The following is a 20,097-nucleotide window of genomic DNA, read 5'->3' as shown; positions in this document are numbered from 1 at the left end:
AATGAGATCCCTTTTACTTTCAGCTACTCAAGGTCATCACTCCAGCGACCGACATTCCCAGTTCTGTTTCACCAACTTTTCTTTCCTCTCTAGAGATCTGCTATCCAATCCAGCAACCACCAACACATGCAGCTGTTTAAATTAACCACAATCCAATAAAATTTAAAACGCAATTCCTCATTCACACTGGCCACAATTCCCGTGCTCAATTGCTGCATGTGACTAGTAGTCACAGTATCAGATAGCACAGATGTGTATAATAGAACATTTCTACCTGTGGAGAGTTCTATTGGACGGCATTGTTCAGGAAGATTATTCCCATCTACATTTAACATTCTGTAATCTTGCATCTTTAAAAAAATGTAATTAAAAAACTTCCTGGCTTCTCTTTCTCCTCTGGGTACTACTCTACTCTATGACCACGTAGGGCACAACTCTTCAAAAGAGAATCTACCCTAGCTGTCATTATCTCTTTTGGACTCACCAAATTAAAGCTTTCGTCCTCACTGTTCCCTATATAATTTTTTTTGTCAAAGTCACCAAAGATCTGTTGCTAATTTCGATCGTCTGTATCAGTCTTCATCTTAATCAACCAGAAACTGTGAACACAACTGGTCTGGAAGCATATATCTCCACTTAAATTCCGGGATGCCACTCTGTCTTTATTCCCTTTCTACTTGCCTGCTACACTTCTCAATCTCCACAAATAGATCCACTTCATTGACTTCGGACTCCATCTGATTTCTCTTTTCTCCCTGCATCTACTCCCTTAATAATCTCATGCAATCTCATTGTTTTAAGTATCTTCTTTATACTAATAAATCAAAACTGTACATCTCCAGCCCAAGCCTCTTTCTCAGCTCCACCCTCCCTACCTAACTGCTTCTCACGGTCACCACATGCATGCCTGAAAAGCATCCCAGTGTGGAACACCACCAGTCGGTCTCCTGTTTTCCCTCTTAAACACAGCACTGCTTCTCACTAAGACTTCCCATTCCAGTAAATATCTAATCCATTCTTCAGATTACCGAAGCAAAGTCTTGATTTTAGTAATGACTCTTCCCTTTCTACTACTCCCCCATCCCATTCATCAGCAGCTCCTATCTACTCTCGATTTTACATACATATATCTAACCTGCAGCCACTTCCCAGTTCCCCCTTCTGCTACCACTGAAATCCAGGCCACCATCACCCCTCACATAAAGAATTTCTACAGCTTTCTAATCGGTCTAATTGACCGATCTACTTTTTCTCTTATACCTATATTTGATTGGAACATATTCATTCTGAGTGAATGAAAAAAAGAAAGGCCTTGTTAAGACAAGTCTTATCATGGTATTGCTCAGGTCACTAACTCCTGGGGCTTCCCATCTCACTAATAAAAGTTACTGGTAAGTCCTCACAGTGGCTCCCCAGTCCCTACACCGTCTCCTCTCTCTGACTGCATCTTCTGCCGCTTTCTCTGTTTGGCCTGTGTGTTCTATTGCAGTCTTCTCGGGCTGACCTTGTTACAGCTGCTCACACTTTCTCAGCACCCGCCTCCATCAGAGTCTTCCTCTGCTTTGCATCCCCTTCCTTGCTTCTTTCCATTCTCTGTGCAAATGCCCTCTTCAAGAAAGTCTCCTGACTACACTATAAAAAAATAATTGAACAATAAAAAATGGGGAAAAAAGCAAAACAGAAATCTCCTAGTGCTCTCTAGTCCTCTTACCTCCCAGGGTATTTGAATTACCAAGTTGCTCAGTCTGCCCACACTTTCTTTTTCCAAAATAAGCCATGAGACAATCAAGACTAAATAAACATTTTACAAAGAAACAGCAAATAAAGCTTCAAAGAAGTATCATACTTTCTAACTTTGTCCTCTTCTTATCACCTACAAATCTGGTCTATTATTACTTATCCAAACATCATTTTGTTTTGTTTTTCTAGTGCTCACACTGGGACTCCTGGGCTTTCACTTCTCTGTGATGCTTGTTTAAAGTGGCTTCCAAACAGCTCACTTCTCCCAAATGCAGACTTAACCCATTACAAGTAGGCATAGTGCCTGTCTGCTTCGTCTTCTAGAGTATGTATGCTTGGGCATTTCATATAAAGCACATATCATTTAATTATAAATACATTTCCCTCTATTTATGCCCTGTGTCATGGACAGAGTATTATATTGAGATCCACTAAATTATGTGTACAAAGAAATTATAATGCTTCTGTGTTTCATTTTTGGACATTAGGGATATTATAAAATATAATAATAGAGTTTAGATTTTTATGATTGTACAATCAAAGATTGTATAATCATAGATTCTACAATTGATTGAAGCTAACTTCCTCCTATAACAGGAGCAGATGAGGACACAGAGGCAGAGAGCCCCAAAGACCATGATACCGGCAGCAGAGGAGGGCAAGGGCTGGCGCTGGAACCGGGTGCAGTGACTTCCACTCACGCCTTTTCTGCAAACAATTGCTTCCACATGGCTCAAATTTACAAAGTGATCGTAGAAATGCTTGTTAAATGATCCTTCTCACTTAATTCCATTTCTTTTAAAGGGAAATTTTACTCTTAACTGAGTTCTCCAAAATTATGTCAATGACATTTTAATCCTAATCAAATTGCCTAAAATCACTTTAATTCATCTTTTTACAGAAGTCTATAATTTAAGACCTTTTACAAAAAGTAAAGTATACCAGCCCATGAACATAACCTTCCAATACAACCAACAACCCAGAGTTATATTGTGCTCTTGGTTTTAAGTGTCCGCTTTCTGTTGATTGTTCAGTGAAATCACCCCACTGACACTTTTGAGTTTCGATATGAAATGCACACAAATGCTTATATTGTGAAAATGTCTTTAATTCCCAGAGCATGACTCAATGCTGCAGACATGGATTCAACTCTGCACAGAGAGATCTGCAATATAGTAGCTTTTCAAATTTACCATGTAAATATGACAGCATCCACCAGACAGAGGCTTCAAACTAAGGCTCAGACTGTGGGTTAAAATGTATTCTGTTTATTCAAATAGTGTTGGCTGAAGCCCTGCATCATGTGTGATAGATGAGAGTCAGCTTCAAAATAGTTTGAAACAAGGATTTTTCTTAGGTGTGATATGACTTCCACTTCCTGTAAACCTAAAATTTTATTTACTTATCCTCAAGTGGATTGTGTGCTGTGCCCAGATATGAGTGTTTTCCCACAGATATTGTCAGCAATACTTGAGTGTTAAACAAAAGTCACAGTACTCTTTATAAAGTTATTAGAGATGTGCCTAGTCTCATGACAACACTCATATGCTTATTAAGAAAATATTTTTGAGCACTCTCTGTGGACTAGCTGCCGGGAACATGGAGAAAAAAATGGATGATTTTTGGCCTGGCCTTCATGGAGCTCCCTGCTTCTGAGGAAGAGAAAGCTGTGTCCTTCCTCTGGGTCCCTCCGTATGATAGTGTAGTACGTGGCTTCCCACAGCACATGTTGATAGGATTGAGCGAAAGAAGAGCAAGCAGAGTTCAAAAGAAAATAGCGAAGATGCTGTTGATAGCAGGATCCAGCAGGCCCAGCCCAGGCCAGAGCCCGAGAACCTCAACTTGTTTTTTGTATTCTCTCTTTCAGTTTCTCAGAATTTTTAAAGATAATGCCCTGAAGAGATAGATAGGAAGAGATTCTACCTCTCTCTCTGGGAATCATCAAAGGAGGCAAGGAAATGTTCTAATTTTAGGCCATTAACACCCTAGTTTGAACCAAGTGAGAAAGATCACTATCTAAATAAAACTGTAATATAAAAGAACACTTCAGACACCCATCCATACTGTTTACCACTGAAAAACACTGGGTTAGCAGTGTGCTTCTTTTCTACCTAAGGATTACTGATGATAACAGTACACAAATCAGCCAATGTAAAACATCAGGATCTGTCTTGAAAGTCATCTCTGCTTTATTCATAATGTTCCACTCCCACCTCATTAATTTCTTTCCAATAAAGTCTTGCAGCCACTTTGCTCTTTACATCCTGCTGGGGACCAGTCCTGGGAGATGAGCTCAGAGGCTGCCCATATTTTACTTCCTATGAATTTTTTAAATTGTCTTCAAAAGGCATTCGGAGTCTAGGACATACCCATACCGTACTAGCCCTTTGCTCTGGACTTTGGGTCCAGCGAGCCCGACTCTGACATCCTTCCACCACCTTTCCATTTCTAACCTTTTTCATGAAAACGGTCTGTGCCCAAACCCGGTGACCTCACTTGAGGTCCTCACCACCAGTACAGTGGTAAGTATAACTGCTCTCAGCATTGAAGAAACACTTCCAGCACTCTCCGACTATTCACGTTGATTTAAACAGATAGGACGGGCATGCAGAGAGATCTGGCGTTTCTCTTTTTCTTCTTTCTTTCCACGTCCTCACTCAGGAGCACTTGATCCCTCCACCTCCTCCCTGAACACCTTTCTTCACTTGGCTTCCCTGACATTATACCGTCTGCTTCGACTATTTGCTGTGCGGCTGTGCTGCATCACATTATTTCCCAGTGACCTTTTTCTTCCATGTTTTAAAATACAGTTGTTTCTCTCTCCAGTCTTTCTCTTTTTTTGTTAGAATTCCTTTACCCGAGTAGCCATTTATTTAATAATAACTCCCATTCTATATATTTTTTTTAAATTTAAATCCTCACCTGATGATATGCTTATTGGTTTTAGAGAGAGAAAGGGGGGAGAGAGAGAGAAACACCAATTCAAGAGAGAAACATTGATTGGTCTCCTCCTGTACATGCCCCAACCAGGGACTGACCCTGCAACCCAGCCATGTGCCCTCACCAGGAATAAAACCCTCGGCCCTTTGGTGTATGGGATGACACTCCAACCAGCCAAGCTACCCGGCCAGCGCCCAACCTCTGTTCTCAACACAGACCTCTGTCTTGAATCAAAGAACTAACCATGTATCTACTGTGTCCTGGACACATCCGTTAGATGACCTGTGCTTCATCCCAACCAAGTAAACTCTTCTTGACCCCAATCTCCCCTTCTCTTGTTTGTGAATGGAGCTACTTAGTTGTCTAAGCAACTGGAAGTTCTCCTCAACTTATTCCTCTCTCTTAATCTTCCAAGTCCTATTAATAACCAAATGTCTTCCCTACTGACATTTCACTAGTCCACATACCCATTATCTCTTGCCTGAATTACTTGAAAATCTCATTTCTTGCCTCAAGTCATGCTCCACTCTGGTGTCCTTTCTTTGTGCTGCAGGCAGAAATGATCTAAAACACAAAGCTGATCACGTTATTTCTTACCTGAGCATTCCCTGAGGGCTTTTTCATTGCCCTTAGGATAAAGACTAAATTTCCTTTGGGGATTATAAGGCCTTCAATTAACAAGCCTCTACTGAGTTCTCCGTAGTCTCCTCCCACACTGCCCGCTAATACTCCAAGATCCAATCATATTGAACTTCCTTTGGTTGCTAAAGGTGACATGTTGCCTGTCAATTTAGACTTCGGTACTAGCTTGTTCCTCTTCCTGGAGTGCCCTCCCCTCACCTACATGGAAAGACTTTATGCATAAATGTTTACATACATAGATCTCAGTTCTTCCATTACAGGTAGTTTACATATCTTTTCTTTTTTGCTATTATATTTTTTAATGTTAGACAATAAACATGTATTAATTTTATAATTTAAAACCCAATAAATAACATATACATACTCTGTGACTCTGTAATTCTGCCCTGCATAGATATGAAACAAAAATGCAAATAAATATTTTTAGCAAAACCTAATTATTTGTAAAATTTTTGCTCCTTCAAATTAGTTAAAGGCAAATATATTGGAGCTTTCTAAAATAATAATTGTTACCAGGTGAAGGGTACAATGAACCTCTCTGTACTATCTTGGTAATTTCCTATTGATCTATTTCAAAATAAAACCTCAAAATAAAATGTAATAGTCTTTAACATAAATATTAGTTAGTAACTTTAAAAAATAGTCCTATAAAAATTAAAATTCAGTTGGCAACTGAGTGAAAGGTAATAAATCATTGATAAGATCTAACCTCAGTATTACTTTATAGTTTAAAAGACATTCCTTTAAATGAATCATTCAAATTACTTATATTTATTGAAATATAAATATCAAAGAAGTAAATGCTGAATTAGGGTATGCTTTCCTGGTTCCTAGAACTCAGTGAACCCGGAAGTTCATAGATTAGGAAGCCTTAATGTGACAACTAGAATAACATATATATCAAGAAAAGTATAGATTTTTCAAAGACAAATGAGGATTGCAAAAGAAAGGGAGTAGAAGCCAATTGCTGTTTTCCTTTCCCTGGAAAGTACCTCCTATCAACCCCCAGAACTGTGGTCTGGAGGAGGCAGGGGAGAAGGAACGGGAATGAACTTGTGAAGAGGCAGAGCCAAGGCCAGATTGCCTGGCCTGTGGTCAACAACAACTCCACAGTGAGCACTCTGTCCTCTGTACTCTGTGCCCCCTCTCTCCACTCTCATCCCCTTCATACCCAACTCTCCCCACCCACCCATGCAATCTGTCCATCAGTCATGAAAATAAAACTCTTTAAAGTGTACAATATACTCTATAAACTAAAAATATCATTAGCAATGATGCTCCTTTTGGAAGTGTTTGAGATTTACACAGGATCTTTATGGCCAGAAAAGAGCTCTTGATACTCCCTCCACAAACCAGCTGATCCCTAACGCTTCCTCAAATTGGTAAACCCACCTAGTTGTTCAATTAAAAGTTAAAAATTTATCCTTGATATCTCTCTTCCCTTGCCAGACTATTTAATCATCAGTAAATCTTCTTATTTTTATATTCAAATTGCACCTCAAACCTGTCTGCATTTCTCCATCATCACTGTTACTACCTTGGTCCACACATCATCATCTCTCACCTGGATACACCAGCCAGGGTGATCATTTAAAAACTAAATCAAGTTACATCACTGCTCTGCTTAAAAACTTCCAATGATTTCCCATTGAATAAAGTACTGACTCATTGTAGCTCCTCAGGGTTCTCAAACTCTGGTCCATCTCTGCCTTTGAGATGGCACTCACTCTGCCCCAGCTGTCCATGCCTTCTTCTGATCCTCAAACCTGCCAAGTTCAGTTATGTCTTGGGGTCTTGTGCTCTTCCTGGAAAGCTTCGTCCCCAGAGCTGAGCATTGCTTCAAGTCACAGCTCAAATATCATCACCATCTAACTGAGGCCTTTTCTGAGCTTCCATTACTGAGCTCATTTCTTCAGTGTCTATTATTTTACCCTTTCCAAATCCCACATAAGCTCCAGGTAAGCAAAGATCACTGTTAATTGTGGAACTGAGAACAGTCTGACACAGAGTAGGCTCTTTACAAGAATATGCTGATCATTTTTTGTCCACTTTTTCACTCCCTTGTCTTTCAACAGGATGACTAAAATGTAAGGCAAAAGAAAAAGAGGAGGAGGCACAGAAGGAAGAAGAGGAGGGTGAGGGAAGAGATCAAGATGTAACAACCTCAAGGGAAATAGAGCTGTTCTTCCAGATTCAATATTCGACATGAAATGAAAAGAAAAAAAAGAATTTACTGCTGAATGAGATCTATACAGATTGTGTAGGCAGAGTTCAATGGGGCTGTGTATTGATTTTAGTTAGTATGACTATTATGAAAACACTTTGTCTGCTTTTATTACAATGAACATTATTTTCCCCTGTTGACTTTGGGTGCAGCAATAAATGTGTTTGCAAAGGTATTTATACTTGATCAAGAAAAAATATGAAATCAAAACATTACTCACTCTGTCATTATTATCGCACTGTCCAATTTCTCCCAGTTGCCATAAGTCTCTTTCCATTTGAAGTATCAAAACTTCTTTTTATTTTAAAACAGAATGAGAGAGGGAGAGGTGGAGATTTTGATAATCACCCACTGAACACTGCATATAAAGCAGTGAAAATACCTTGTATATATTTGTGGCCAAGACACCAAGACTCACCTACAGACTAAGAGATTTCTCATTATTGTTCTTAATGTATATGTGCATTTTATGAGTCACATATCATAAAAGTTACTCTTTATAAGACTTCACTCAAAACGATGTCAAAACTTTTTTTTTGTTTTTTGAGAAGTTCCTGTGTACTTAAGATGTGTCCTTTTGTCTGTACATAAACAATGGCTGACATGAACAGCATGTTTTTTTGTCTCATTAGCCAAGGCAAGTAAGAGAATAGAACTCTATCCAAAATCATTGTCTGGAACTAACAGGAAAGAAGTTGGTTACTGGACTTGAACTATCAACTAGTATTATTTATGATTCCATAGGGCTATGCTCAACTGTTGGAGAGCTCCAATTAAGTTGTTCTTAAGCTGGCAAAGCTACTAGAGTTCTATTTGATGGCAAAACAAGTTCAGTTTAAAAAGCGACCTGAACAGTAACTATAGTGAGAAAGAAAAGCAGTCATCCTGTTTGCCTGAAATAACTACCTGTTTGGAACACTACTGTCTCTTCCTCCAACCAGCCTCAGCCTTGGGCTAAATTATGGCTCACAAGTCTAGTAAGAGCCTACCTGTTCCCTCTAGAATTCCATATTTTCTGACAGTGTATTTTTATTTCTATATTTGGTGCTTGAGAAAAGGGAAGATGCCTCTGAAATGTGAAGCCATAACAGACCATAAAGAGCAGAATCTTGTAATGGAAAAAAAACCCAACCTGAGAATCAGGATCCTGTGCACTACTCCTGTGTATAACTCTATACAACTGCTCTGGTACTTTTATTCCAGAATGTAAGATAAACACAGAGATGTGTTGGGTTCCATTAAACTCTAAAACAGTGAGTCACCACAGTAGACTTTTCCTTAGGTAGTAAATGATTAAGATTATATCTGCACTGAGTTAACAGCAGAATGAAGACATTATATAATTAAAGAAAATCGCCCTGCTGGAGTCTTGTCCTGCAAGGACGCTTCTGAGCTCTGCACCACTCCTGGATTCTTCTGGGGGATGGGGAAGCAAATGGAAGATGTGCCTGATGCTGCTGCTTCTGCAACTAAACTTAGAAAGGATCTCATCCAGCACCATAGCACTGCAGGCAATATGTGGCAAGTTGCCAAGAAAACAAGAGCTGTCATAATTTAGAGAAAACCTGCGGAAGAATTTAATGGTTATCTTTTCTAAGCCCAATGTGCTATCAGTGATGTTGTCAACAGTGTGACGGACCATATATGCTCAGGTCTCTGTTGCTTGCATTGGGACGGCCTAATGACTTCAGTGTACATTTTGGAGCACTTTGAAGAAGATTGCTGTTCTATAAGTTACACTACTGCTGGTCAGCTCTGGGATACCATTTCCCCGAGACAGTTTGCTGATTCCTCCTGCACTGGGGACTGTCAAGGAGGGTTCTTATTCAGTGGGATAAGTCTTGACCAGAATGGAAAGAGACCAGAATTCGCTCACAGGTACAACCATCCCAGGGGTTGGTTTTGTGTTCCACCGAAAGATGATGCAAACTAGAGTCTTTGACATGCTACATTCAGACGGCTCTGCACAGGGCATTTCTTCAGTCTGCAGTAGATACAACCACAGCAAGCACTTGCGTCAGCCTCCACGGTGATTCACCGTAGATTTGCCTTCTGGAAGGCAAAACACGTTTTATCTTGTTCCACGGTTCCCTCGGGCAATTCTTTCTCTCAGCTCGATGGCCCATAAAAATCAGCACCCTTTCCTATTTTCTTTAGAGTCTGTAGAAAAACTTGAGATTTATTTGCATTATTTTATTGCTAAACTAAATAGCTGTCTAAGAGAGGACATTTTTGTTTTCTCAAATAGTTATTTGCACATTGTTTGGTATAGCAGTGTGTCCAGAAGCGGAGAGTATAGAAATCCACCAGGAAGTAGGAGCGGTTCTCCAACTGATACTGAAGAAATTGAATAGTGCCTCAGTAGGACGTTTTGGGCTGCCTAGAAATTAGAGAAAGGACAAGCTTCCTGCCTTTGGCTTAAAATCATCTATTTTAGAGCTTTATGAACATTTTGTAAAAGTTTTAATTTTTCAAAAGTTAAATATTAGTGCCTTACTTTTGCCATTCTTTATGAGTTCTCCAATATCTTGGACTAAAGAAAAAACTCTTCTCTATATTTTATAAAAATTAACTTCAGTGCCAATTGGCTGGCACTACTCGAAGAATTGAAAAGATCAGAAATAAGAAAAGGATAGAAGAAAAGGGTGTTATAGTAACTATAATTTCAAATCAAATGTAATTCAATTTTGATACCTAAAAGATAGCATTATTTTGTGGGTATCTTTAAAAATATAGTTGTATCTTTATGTTTTGGGGAGTCTTAAAACATTTATGCATGAATAAAGCAGTACAGCAACAGCCAGATGTGTGCTGGGGACACCACATTGACTAGACAGTAGCCTGGGTTGTGTGACCTGGCTGGCGGTATCCTGTAGTCAGCAACAAGGGATCATCTCTCTAGAAGGTCAAATTCAATGAATGCTGCATATGTTTCAGTTTTTAAAGTATCTCTCAGCTCATAAAGTATTACTAACTACTTCATAAACACTCACAATTGCAATGTGAATTTCTTTTTCTTGGAACTATAACAAATACATTCAGAGATTTATCCAAATGCTTAAATGAGTCATTTTATAACTCAAATGGACCATAAAAGGTCCCTTGATCTCTGGCTGCCTTTCAATGAACATTCCTGAATGAATTGAGCATTCCAAAAGACTCTTTGGCTTTCCACCTCATTTACTTTTAAAATGAGGGCATGAGGCAGAATCTCAATGTGTCCAGGCAAATTTTTGTGTGTATTGGTGTTTGTGTACATGTATGTATCTTGTATACATGTCTATTTTGTATACATGTACACATCTTGAAGTCTAAATAGACTTCAGGTGTTTAATGTGAGTTCTTTCTGTGTTATTATCACTGTTTTGTTTCTTTTCTCTCTCTTTTTAGTTCATAGAAGATAAAGTGAGATCCGGAAATGTGGGCCACACAGGCCACAAAAAGCACGTGAGCATACTGTGGTTCCAGTGCATGAAGGTGTGATCTGTACTTTGCTGTGTTTTCCTGAGTGTAAAGGGAGCACAAGTCATTGTTCTTCACACCCAATTTGATAAAGTGGAAAAAAGAAAAAACACCTTATTTACAAAATCTTCCTTGAAGAAACTGTCGTTTGCTCTTGTTTGCCAAAGAGGATTTCAACACAAAGAGCAGTAAATGCCACAAGTTTCCTAAGTGATATGTTTCCAGTTCAACACCACTGATATTTACTAAGATTTCAATTTTTAAAAAGTATTAACTTGACCTTGAACAACAATGTCCCTCAGCATTGAGGATGTGTACCTGGTGGATTTTTTTCATAAGTAAGAACAGTAAGAACCTCCTTTTAAAGTAACACACATTAAGCTTTTTTTCCAGGAGGGGAAGAGGGTATTGTTAACTAAACCTTCCAAATAATAATCTTTGTGTCAGGACCTTTATATTTATCAAATCCTTACTACTTTTAAATGCTTAGTTGTGAAAAAAGCTTTGGAGCACCAGAGCTAGTTCTTGTAGAGAGAGAGAGACCTTTTGCACCACAGTTCAATCAACTGAAAGAAAAATAATGCGGAGAATAAGCATCTATGAGGAGGCTGCAGCCAGTGACAACCAGGAGGCTTTGGAATGCTCAGAGCCCAGAGAACGCAGTCAAGTCTGAAACCTGGGGCAGCACAGGGACCTCCTGGCAATTCAGTGGGTGAAAGAAACAACGTGATGCTTGCAAATGAGCATACTTGGATTTACACTCATAAATTAAAAATACTTTTCCTTTTCTTTTTTGATTCTTCCCATGAGGGTGATTTACACCTATTACCTGGGTAAAGAGCTTTGTTGTTTTCTACCTATTGTTGGCCAGTCTCACAGTACTGACCCCAGGTACTTAAGTAGAAATGAGAGCCCAGCTCTGTACTACCAGGTCATTTAACCAACAGAATAACTGAAGGGCCTTTGAACTTGCTGTTCTCTGCTTGGTATGTTCTTCACCTGTCATATACCTGGCTCACTCCCGCACTTCCTTCAAATCCCAATTCAAATGTGGTGTCATCCAAGAGGCCCCCTTCCCTCCTATTTAAAATGCCATTTCCCCTGTTGGTTTCTAACCACACATGTGCTATGTGTTTCTTCAGAGTCCTGATAACCCCCTGACATATATATTTATCTAAACATATTCATATGTTTCTATGTTTTGCTTGTGTTGATGCTGGAATGTAAGCTCCACAAGGGTAGGAACTTCCATTTGCCCACACCCCAGCACCGGTAACAGTGTCTGTCTGCTACCTAGTAGGTGCCTAACAGACATTTGTTGAATTAGTTAGTTAAATCCAACCAACACATTTGGTCATGCTTTAGAGCAAAACCCTGAACAGGCTGAGAAAGAAACTGCCGAGAAAAAAATGCCATTTTTTACCCCCTGTTTTTTTTTTCAGCTACCTCTTCCAAAGGCTTTATACGTGGCTTCCTCTCAGGAGATAATTGCCAATCATGGACCATATGGAAGCTTATTTGTTTCTTATTTTCTGAGTATGACCAGAAAGCTGTAATTTTTCCTACAGGGAACATTTATGAGGCATGTTTTACTCACTTAGAGTAATGATAACAGAACAGTAGCTAAAGTTTAGGAAGAGGACTTTGCTGGGGTTTTAGCAGATATAAATCTAAGATTATATATATTTCCCCTCCCCTTTTTCCTCCCAGCCTTCATTTGATTGATCTGGCTTAACTATTCAGGTTCAGGAAACTTGTTTCAACTTTTAAAATACTAGTAAAATTGAGCACTTATTTAGACATGCTTTTCCTCCCCGATCTTTGCCGGAGCACCGCACACACACACACACACACACACAAAGGGTGGAGGGGAGGGATGTAACTGCCTAACTTGGCATATTCTAAAGAGAATAAAAGGGAGGGGGAAAATAAAACATTCACTGTTGCTTCCCTCCTATATTTTCGTGGCAAGTCACAAATGGTTTAGTTTCCTCAGTGATTCTGGAAAGAGGACATTCTTGAAGGAGGTTCGTCTGACATTTTACTGAGTTTCTGCTTTTCATCAGAAAGCATGTTCTAGTTAGATAACTCGAAGCCATTATTTACATTTCTAGTCCTGGTCTCTTGATGACCTGCAAGACTCATCTGCTTGAATGTCTCGTGAACATCTTGAGATGTTCCTGACCCGGAATTAAACAACACTGCACATACTCCCTGTGTCCCCAGGTTAAATAGTGCTGGTGTCCAGTGAAACAGCTTAGCTTCTTGATCCTGGAAATACTTCCTCACGGAAGCTGAGATTGTGAGCCAATTGGTCTACTTATCAAGACTTACCAGCTTCTTGGAGCCCAGAGAGTAGGGAAATAATTCCAACCCTGGAGAGGTAAGTCTACAGAAAGCAGTTGAAATGTGAGTTGAGTCTGTAGTGACCAAAAGAAACCTTTCTTCTTCTACCTACTCTTCTTTCCTTTGATGTTTCTAATTACTGCTACATTAGGAAATGAAGCTGTCACTTAATTTAAAAAAAGACCCTGTGTAAATAAAGAGAAAGAAAAATTTCAAAGGAAGTTAATGTTTCCCTTTCAAAAATATATGGACCCTGAAGGTCTCAGAGGAGCAACCATCACCAGACGCAAATCCCTTGCATTTGGCATTGTGTAGTGTTGGGAACATACTTGGCTCTTAAGAATTATGAGGATTTGAACAAATTGCACACCTATCTTGACTTTCATTTTCTCATGTGAAAATGAGATGATGAAAGTCCCATTCTGAGAGGTTGTTATGAATATCAAATGAGATAATGCACCTCAAGTGTTTAACTCAGTGCCAGCACGTAGTAGATGCTGGTTAAAATAGGCTATGATTAAGACAGGCCCAGTAGTTCTACAGAAACTTGGCCTCAAGCAAATTACTTCCTCCTTCCAGGAACCTGCTCTTATATATTGACAGTTTTCTCAAGAGCTCCTTAGCCTATCAGAGAAAGCAATGGGGGAAGTTTTCCTCATTCGATGAAAAACACATCAGAAGGTGGCAGCTAGGCTGAGCTTGACTCAGAGGTTGTGACAAAAACAGGGTGGGTATCCAATTCCAGGACCTTCTGGTCTCACAAGTATTAAATCACTTAACTCAATGCAAATTAGAATTCCCCTGAATAAAGCAGGACTTACTACTAACTAGGAAGAGCCTTCTTTTCATCTTTTCATTATGTTACTTACCAATGCAGAGTCAGGGTGGGAAATACCTTCAAATGATAGTAAGAAGTAGTCATGGCTGAATGCAGTGAGCTCTAACTGTGCAATCTCTGGGCTAAACACTGTATATACATTGTCACATTTGATGCTCCCAGTAACCTAATGATGTAGATACTATTTTTATGCTAATTTTTCAGACTCAAAAACAGATCCTCAGCCTGAGATCGCACAGCAGGTAAGCGTGTTGGCGCTGTGATCTGATGGTGCAGAAGTTCAGTTCCAGAGCCAGTGCTTATCACAACCCTGTTGTACCACTTACCTGGGCCAAACCTACTGCCTTGTGGAGATAATTTATTCTGAGTTGCCTACATAAAGCTGTATATAAGGTGTAGGTGCAACTTTTAAATGACCAATCAAAATGTTATTTTTTAGACCAGAGAAATAATCAAAATGTTATTTTTTTAGACCAGGACACACTGCCATGTTTCATCAACATTCTGCCCTCATTGCATGGTTTCCAGTCATCAGATACTCCATGTTACTCGAGTAATGCCAACCGAATAGTTCACTGATTTAAAAAGATCCTAACTGTGTATGACGTGAATCTTCCTAATCTCTCAATAGAGCTTATTTCTCAATACCACAACGTCTGTCTTCACTGAAGCCAGTGGCAATCCTAGTGTGCAATCCTCTTTAAGATGAAAGGCAGTGAGGAGTTCCAGGTACCCTGAAGTCCTATGGATGTTATGTGCAGAGATTGTACAATAAAGCAGTTAGATTAGTACACTGAGAACAATGAAATCAACCCTAGAATTTAACTCTTCTGAAACCGGGAACCTTGTGACTGTATTGGTTGGTTATCTGTTTGGGCATTGTGAAGAGCTTGCCTCTCAATAGAATTTTTTTTTAATTTTAAAAACAGTCTATTTTAGACTTCCGCCAAGATGGAGGCATAGGTGGAAAAACTTGGCTTCCTTGCAAAACCAAATCTAAAAATAATAAAGTTTTAACAACAATAAACACAACCAAAACTACAGAAAATCGAACAATATGGAGTCCGAAAATAAACCGCTCAGCTAAACTGGTGAGAGGGGCAGGAAGGGGCTGGAAAGAAGTATTCCAAGTCATGAAAACCAAAGACCTACAACCAAGATTGCTCTATCCAGCAAAGCTTTCATTTAGAATGGAAGGACAGTTAAAGTGCTTCTCAGATAAGATCAAATTCAAGGTGTTCATCATCACCAAGCCCTTATTATATGAAATGTTAAAGGGACTAAGAAAAAGAAGATAAAAAAGATGAACAGTGAAAGGACAGCAAACTCACAGTTATTAACAACCACACCTAAAACGAAAGCAAACTAAGAGGACAGCTAGATCAGGAGTGAACCATAGAAATGAAGATCACATGGAGGGTTAGCAACAGGGGAGTGGGAGAAGGAGAAAGGGGAAGAAGTTACAGGGAATGAATAGCATAGACAGTAGATAGAAAATAGATAGGGGGAGGGTAAGAATAGTAGAGGAAATACAGAATCTAAAGAAGTTGAGACACGTGGTCATGAAGTAAAGGGGGGGAGTGGTGGGGAAGGGGTGTGAGGGTGGAGGGGAATGAAGGGGGGAAATAGAACAAATGTAATGGCATAATCAATAAAATAAAAAATACATTTAAAAGACAGTCTATTTTATTATTTGACATGTATGTAGCACTTTTGCATTGGGTGTACAAAAAATAGTAGAAATCTCAAGCCTTTGAAAATCTTAAATTTTGATTTGAAAATAAAGAAATTATAAAATGGTACTTAAGAAAACAGAACAAAGATACTGAAGCAAAATGGGGGTCACAATCAAGTAGCCGCAGAGGTTATTTTGTACGTTTCTCTGCAGCCTAGCCCTTCTCTAGGTTGGTGCTGCTGCTGTGCGGGCCCCATGTGGAATCACTAACGTGCCTACATTGGAATGGACACGAATGATGATGACCTTGCCTACATAGTGCTTTCTCTGTGGCAGACAGGCTTCTCATTCAATCTTCATTACAACCCTATGACGAAGGTGAGAAAAGTGAGGCAATGAGACCAGGAAAAGGGTGGCAATTCCCCTGAGGGAATTCAAATCCTGTCACATACAGGTGGCTGAGCTGGGATTTGAACCCGGAAAATGTGGCTCCAGAATCTGAGACCTTTACCATCACATTCTGACTCAGTGTTCTTCCGAAAAGGTCAGCTTTAAGCCCAAGGCCACTCCTCGTCATAAGGGTGAGGAAGTTCATGCTCCCATTTCCCATTCAGGGAAGACTACCACAGCTACCCAGGCAGAGAGAGACTGGAGACGTGCAAACTAACTGGCCCAGCCAGGGCGGCTGGAGTTGCCAGCTGCCACTGAAACTCCTATCAAGGCTAAGCCAGGTCAGAGTGATCACTAGAGGTGCTAATGGGTGCACGTGCCCTCTGGCCTCCAGTGCTTATGTTTCAGGAGAGAAGGAGGGTGTCTGGAACATGTTCCCGCACTGTTCTGACAGAACGTAAAGTACTACATTAGGTAACTGGCAGGACAGGATGATAGAGAAGTCTTAAGTCTCGACTTCCAGAAAATCACATTCTACAGCTCCTTACTGACATCTATTCTTGATTCTCACTTTCCTCTCATAGCTTAAGTATTTCATTTTCAAGAAATTTCTATTTATTAACTCCTCTGAAACGAGGAGGTTTGTGACTATATTAGTTGGTTATCTGTTTCAGCATTTGAAAGAGCTTGCCTCTCAACAGATATTTTTTTAATTTTAAAAGCAGTCTACTTTTTATTGGTTCCATCGTTATCAAACTGAGAGATGAGCTGACTGCCAGAATTAGCCAGCCAACACATGAAAACTAGACAAACAAGTTACAGTAATTCCTGCACCCTCATGCCTTGCTCTGATTCAGACACAGGTATTAGTGAGGCTTAGAGTGCAATGAATTGGCTCCCACACTACAGATACCTCTCAGCTACAGACTCTGGGACTGATATGCCCCGACAAGTGTAGGAAGGATAGAGGGATTTGTGCTATGAAAACAGCCTAATCTCACATCCATGCCTAGTAATATCAGTGCATGGGATGACACCAGTCATCACCACTTGGTGAATTCACTGCAGCTGAAAGATCATTGTCAAACTGCCCAAAGTATGGTAATAAAAGAAATTAGAATATTTATGAATGCCGAGACAAGAACCTTGTCTTATAACTCTGCCACTTGTAAATTTGCTTGAAATCATGTCTTGATATATTCCACACAACATTTACTGAACATGTATTATGATCCAGGAAATGTGTCAGCTTCTTTAAACACAAAAATAAATAAGACACAGCCACTTCCAGTGAAGAACTTGTAATATAGTTTCAGTGGAAGCCATAAATATTTATGATATATTGATAAAAAGGGGGACACAATTGTCCTCTTTCCTCTTTGAGAGAGACTTAATTTGATTTCATCTTAGAGTATTTGTTTATAAGTAAATAGTTTCACCTCCTTAGGCTTAGATTTTGAACAGAGCAAAGAGGGGATACTGTTCCCAAAGAAAACTCTTTAGAAGTTTTTGATGGAGACAAAATAAGAATCACTCTTGTTACTAAAATAAAACTTTCATGATGCAAACTAAGAACATTCTCACGTAAAAAATAAATCAGTTTGGGGCTAACAAGCCTGTTGACTTTCCCTGTGGGCCAATGTGGAACTGGCTAATTCAGTGGCAGTTTGAACAACAAAGAAAAACGTCTACCAGAGGTGTGATAGAGACAAATAAATGTCAGCCCGATAGTGCGTCCTCTTTTTCTTTACTAAGCAGATCCTGATTTGACTAGTGCTGTCCAAAATGTAACGGTGTGGATTCTACCTCCCCACCCAGCCCAAGGAGTGAATTTAAATCCATCGTGAAAATCCCATTCTCCTCTGCCAGTGATTGTGTAACCAAAACAGGAGTGAGGAGTCCTCAGAATATAGGAGAATTCTCCACAGCCCGTGGTTGGGGGAAGGGGGAGAGGATAGCTGTTAAGATACTTTTCATAACATGGCAAGTTGATAGCCATGTCCCTCTGAGGGAAGTGGACTGCCCTCCAGGGTGAAAGGACTGTGTTACTGTCAGGACATATAGTGACTCTTGACATAACCCTGAGGGTAGGGGGTAGCTTACACTGCACCTGCATGAGAGGCAGGGAGGCAGATGCCCATGGGTCACTGAGAACTCTTGCCCTGACTAAATATGGCAGCCAAAAGAAGGTAAAAGATATGGGAGAACTGGCAGGAGTAGCACGTCATAGGAGGGCCCAATATGAGGTCACACAGGAAGTTCCAGGTCAACCTTTAAAATAAGGGTGGGCTGAGAGAGGAGGGGTCCACCAAGAGGTCTGAGAGAGGAAGCAGTAAGCAGCTAAGCAGTTTGTAGGGAAGTGATCTGCCATGATGGCTGGTATGTATGGTAGAAGCCATGCAGGTCGGAATCAGGATTCGACCACATGGCCTGCGGTAGTGAGAAAAGCAGCCATGCGAGCTGAAGAAAGCGTCCAAGGAGAGAGCTGAAGGAGCCGCTCTGGGGTCCGGCAAAGCTGACGGAGCTGTGTGGGAACCTGCTGAACCGGGCACGGATTCGCAGGAGGTGCTTTGGAATGGAACTGTAACCAGGAATGTAGACTTCTGCTTCTCTAAAGGATGTAGAGAGAAGCCATGCTCTTAGAACGTGTGCTTCCCTAGATTCCACCATGATCTTGAACATGGCAAGTGTTTCCCTGAGCCACTCACTACATGGAAGCCAAGGACAACATATCCCAGATCCTGAAGGAGAAGCTGCTGTGAGATGATGACTTTGAAATCCATAAATATACCTTCCAGCGGGGATAGAGAACTGTTGGCACAGCTGTCTTCAGAACAGATAAGGATATGGAGGACTTCTGGGCATGTTTTTGGCTTATAACCATTTGGGGAGCAAGGGAAGTACTGGGTCTCTTGAGAGAACAGGGCTCTGAGCAGGAGTGCCCCCAGATCCCCAAGGTTAGAATCCTGAAGGAAACCTGTTTCCTTCAACAGTAATTGTTGGGTCATGTATCAAGGCAACACATGAACAAGCCCCAGTTTACTCAGCTACAGTTGGTTTAGGGTGACCTGTAACTTATTTATAGCCAGTTGGATAACAGGGCGAGCTCCTAGAGAGCTGACTTTCTCCCCCAGTAAAGTAGGAACATATGATAGATACGCTGCTCTCTTTCTGCCAAGGACATAATTCTGTGCAGGTGTGATACTTCAAGATAGCACCAGCATCTTGATGAAAGGCACTGTCAGTGTGATAGGTTCAGAAGAGTCTTGACAACATGATAATATAGTCAAACCACTGAGCCAGTCTTAAAACAAACCATTTCATGACTTTCTGTTATGTGAGAACATAATAAACAATTATTTATGCAAATAAGTATAATATATTGTCCCAAGCCCAGAGATAGCAAATAAGAAAGGCTGAGATTTCCAACACAGATATTCTCATTCAAATGCCATTGGCTTGGTCCTCTATGCCAGGCTAAAGAAGTAAAAAAACTAAGACAATAAGGAAAGAGTGTTAAATATCCTGGCTCTTTCTTTCAAAGGGTGTCCTAACACACCAGTAAAGTGAGGATCCCTGCAGCACTTACTGGGCAAGTGCCGATTTGTTCAGGAGTGTTTGCTTCCTGGGCCCTCTGTCAAGGTCAGTTATAGGTGGCTTCCTGACCAGTAGAATTGAGCTAAGTGATCCTGAAGAAGACAGTTTGTTCTAAAGCTGCTTCAGGGTTTCAGGTCCAAATGCCAGAAGTTTCAACAATGCTTGATAGTTGTCAGTCTAAACAAACATTGCCTGAATAAGCATTCTTCTTGGTTTTTACTTGTGCAAAAATTATCTTCTTTA

The 20,097-nt window shown here is 40.2% G+C and overlaps 1 pseudogene; it reads left to right on the top strand.

The window, feature by feature from the left end:
- Nucleotides 1–8,978: 8,978 nt before the first annotated feature.
- On the top strand, nucleotides 8,979–9,589 carry LOC119052829 (stAR-related lipid transfer protein 4-like; annotated as a pseudogene).
- The last annotated feature ends 10,508 nt before the right edge of the window (nucleotides 9,590–20,097 follow it).

This window comes from Artibeus jamaicensis, unplaced genomic scaffold, assembly GCF_021234435.1.
Source record: "Artibeus jamaicensis isolate MK-2021 breed Jamaican fruit bat unplaced genomic scaffold, CSHL_Jam_final scaffold_1031, whole genome shotgun sequence".
Lineage (NCBI taxonomy): Eukaryota > Metazoa > Chordata > Mammalia > Chiroptera > Phyllostomidae > Artibeus > Artibeus jamaicensis.
Note: the sequence above shows the minus strand (reverse complement) of the source record. Positions and strands in the feature narration are given on the sequence as shown.